Raw genomic sequence first — 4,573 nt, forward strand, 5'->3', positions numbered from 1 at the left:
GATATCTTTCAGTTACAACCCTAAATGTAAATGGATTGAACTCTGCACTCAAAAGAGACAGAATGACAGATTGGGTTAAAAAGCTGGACTCAACTACACGCTGTCTTCAAGAGGCTCACCTCATCTATAAAGATACACACAAACTAACAGTGAAGGGATGGAAAAGATAGACCAAATGAATAGAAACCAAAAATGAGCAGGAGTAGCTCTTCCTATATCAGATAAAATAGACTTTAAAGCAAAAATTATGAAAAGAGACAAAGAAGACCACTATATAATGATAAAGGGATCTATCCAGCAAGAAGACATAACAATCTTATTATGTGCACCCAGCAGCAGAACACCCAGATAAATAAAGCAAACACTATTAGGCCTAAAGAAACAGATAGATCTCAATACAATAATAGTAGAGGACCTGAATACCCCTTCTTAGCACTGGACAGATCATCTAGGCAACAAATCAACAGAGAAACACAGGATTTAAATTACACTTTAGACCGATTGGACCTGGCAGATATCTACAGAACATTTCATCCAACAACTACAGAATATACATTCTTCTCATCAGCACGTGGAACATTTTCCAGGATAAACCACACATTAAGTCACAAATCAGATCTCAACAAATTAAAAATAATAATAATAATAATTTCAAGTATCTTTTCAGAACACAGATTAAAACTAGAAATCAATAACAAGCAAAACTCTGGAAACTATACAAATACACAGAAATTAAACAACATTCTCCTGAAGAACTTATGCATCCGAGAAGAAAAAAAATAGGAATGAAAAGATTTCGTGAAACTAATGAAAATAAAGACACATCATACCAAAACCTGTGTGATACCACAAAAGCAGTATTAAGAGCAAAGGTTATTGCAATAAATGTTTACATCAAAAGAATAGAAAGATTTCAAATAAACAACCTAATGATGCACCTCAAAGAACTGGAGAAACAAGAATAATCCAATCCCAAAATTAGTACATGGAAAGAAATAATTAAGATCAGACCAGAACTAAATGAAATAGAGACCCCCAAAATGATACAAAAGACCAATGAAACAAAAAGTTCGTTTGTTGAGAAGATAAACAAAACAGACAAGCCATTAGCTAGGATAATGAAAAACAGAGAGAAGACTGAAATAAGAAAAATCAGAAATGAAAAATGAGACATTACAACCAATACCACAGAAATACAAAGAATCATTAGAGACTGCTATAAACAACCATATGCCAATAAATTTGAAAACCTGTAGGAAATGGATACATTTTCGGACATATACAAACTACTGAGATTGAACCAAGAAGAAATAGAAAACCTGAGTAGACCAATAACAAGCAACGAGACTGAAGCAGTAATCAGCAATCTCCCAACAAAGAAAAGCCCAGGACTGGATAACTTTACTTCTGAATTCCACCAAACCTTTAAAGAAGAATTAATACCAATTCTCCTCAAACTATTCCAAAAATATTGAAACAGAGGCCATTCTCCCAAACTCCTTCTATGACGCCAGCATCACCCTGATACCAAACCCAGACATAGATACAACAAAAAAGAAAATTACAGGCCACTGTGATGAATACAGATGCAAAAATCCTCAACAAAATATTAGCAATCAGAATACAGCAACACATCAAAAAATTATACACCATGAACAAGTGGGATTTATCCCAGGATGCAAGGATGATACAACATATGCAAGTCAATAAATGTAATACAACCACATCAACAAAAATATGATTATTTCAGCAGATGCAGAAAAAGCATTTGACAAAATTCAACATCACTTCATGATAAAAACTTTCAGCAAATTAGGTATAGAAGGAAATTATCAACACAATAAAAGCCATATACAACAAACCAATCACTAATATCATCCTGAATGGGGAAAAGCTGAAAGCTTTTCGTTTAAGAACAGAAACAAGGCAAGGATGCCCACTTTCACCATTATTTAACATAGCATTGGAGGTATTATCCAGAGCAATCAGTCAAGAGAAAGAAATAAAGTATATACAGATTGGAAAAGGCAAACTCAAACTGTCTCTGTTTGCAGATGACATGATCCTATATTTAGAAAAACCTAAAGACTCTACAAAAAACTCTTAGAACAGATAAATGATTTCAATAAAGTTTCAGGACACAAAATCAACACACAAAAATCAGCAGCATTTTAATACTCCAATAACAAACTAGCAGAAAAAGAAACCAAGAAAGCAAGCCCATTTACAATAGTCACCAAAAAAATAAAATACCTGGGAATCAATTTAACCAAGGAGGTGAAAGATCTCTACAATGAGAACTACAAATCACTGCTGAAAGAAATTAAAGAGGACACAAAAAGATGGAAAGACATTCCATGCTCTTGGATTGGAAGAATTATCATTGTGAAAATGTCCATACTACCCAAAGTGATCTACAGAGTCAATGCAATCCCCTTCAAAATACCAATGACTTTCTTCACAGAAATAGAAAAAAACAATTCTAACATTCATATGCGACAACGAAAGATCCAAGATAGCCAAAGCAATCCTGAACAAAAAACAAAATAAAGTTGGAGGCATTAAACTACCTGATTTCAAATTATACTACCAAGCTTTAGTAACCAAAACAACATGGTACTGGCATAAAAATAGACACTCAGACCAGTGGAACAGAATAGAGAACCCAGAAATTAACCAACATACTTACAGCCAACTGATCTTTAACAAAGGCAACAGAAACATACATGGGAAAAAGACTGTCTCTTCAATAAATGGTGCTGTGAAACTTGGACATCTGTATACAGAAGAATTAAAATAGATCTGTACCTCACACCACACACCAAAATCAACTCAAAATGGATTAAGGACTTACGTATAAGTACCTGAAACTATAAAGTTATTAAAATAAAACATAAGGGAAACACTTCAGGAGGTAGGACTGGACAAAGACTTTATGAATAAGACCCCAAAAGTACAGGTAACAAAAGAAAAAATATACAAATGGGATTATATAAAACTAAAAAGCTTCTGCACAGCAAAAGAAACAATTAACAGAGTGAAAAGAAAACCTGCAGAATGGAAGAAAATATTCACAAACTGTATATCTGACAAGAGATTAATATCCAGAATATACAAGGAACTCAAATGACTTAACAGTAACAAAACAAATAACCCAATTAAAAAATGGACAAAGGAGCTGAATAGGCATTTCTCAAAGGAAGGTATACAAATGTCCAACAGACACATGAAAAATGCTCAACATCATTCAGCATCAGGGAAATGCAAAGCAAAACCACACTGAGCTATCATCTCATGCCAGTTAGACTGGCCATTATCTGAAAAACAGAATAACAAATCCTGGCAAGGATGCAGAGAAAGGGGAACCCTCCTACACTGTTGGTGGGACTGTGAATTGCTGCAGCCACTATGGAAAACAGTATGGAGGTTCCTCAAACAACTACAGGCAGACGATCCAGCAATATCACTGCTGGGTATATACCCAAAGGAATGGTAATCATCATGCGGAAGGGATACCTGCACTCCCATGTTTATCACCGCTCTATTTACAACAGCTAAGAGTAGTAACCGCCTAAACGTCCATTGATGAATGACTGGATAAGGAAAATGTGGTATATGTACACAGTGGAATACTACTCAGCCATAAAAAGGAATGAAATTCTGCCATTCACATGGATGAACTTAGAGAAAATTACGTTAAGTGAAACAAGCCAGGCACAGGAAGAGAAATTCTGCAAGTCCTCACTCATAAGTGGGTGCTGAAAAAAAACCCCACAAATATATAAAGAAAGAAAGATAGATACCATGATCACAATAATCCCTTGAACTTTCAAAAGGAGAGAACAGAACTGAGGCCACCAGAGGTGGGAAAGGGGGAGCGGGAGAGGATGTTAAGCAGAAATTGGTAAAGGGCAACAAAAAAATGTTTACATTGTGTAATGATATAATAATAATAAAAAAAGAATAATGACTGAATGAGCATGAATTTCATTTTTTAATATTTAAAATTTACTCCCAAATTCAAGAAATTAAAGGACACAGAAAGAGAGAAGTATTTATTTCCATTTCTTGTCTTGATGGTGGTCCTGTGTAGTAGTTTTTTCCCCTGGAATCCTCAGATAGGTATAAATAAGCCATGTCTGAAACGTCTTTGCATCCATTTCCTGGAACATTTATAACATTGCACATAACAAGCATTTGATAGTAAATTAATTCATCTCAGGACCCATGGCATGGACTTTAATTCCTAGTTCTAAATCCTAAAGATAAAGAGAAAATGGTTTCTGTAAATGAATCATAGAAACCAAGACTGTGTTGGAATTCCTTCCGCCTTTAAATAGAAGAGTTTTCAGACTGTCTGAGATGGACTATTGACTATCTTTTTAATAAAATTATTATAAATAAAATTATTTATTTTAATTGACACATTTATGGGTACAATTTAGTGTTTTGATACATATGTTGTATGAGGATACTTAAAAATTTCATGGTAAAATGGAATTCAAAGTTAATACAAATATTTCCATGAACATTTTGAAGACCCCTGTGTAGTGATGGGGTCAGGGTAATTAGT

The sequence above is a fragment of the Galeopterus variegatus genome, unplaced genomic scaffold (genome assembly GCF_000696425.1).
Source record: "Galeopterus variegatus unplaced genomic scaffold, G_variegatus-3.0.2 Scaffold1091, whole genome shotgun sequence".
Lineage (NCBI taxonomy): Eukaryota > Metazoa > Chordata > Mammalia > Dermoptera > Cynocephalidae > Galeopterus > Galeopterus variegatus.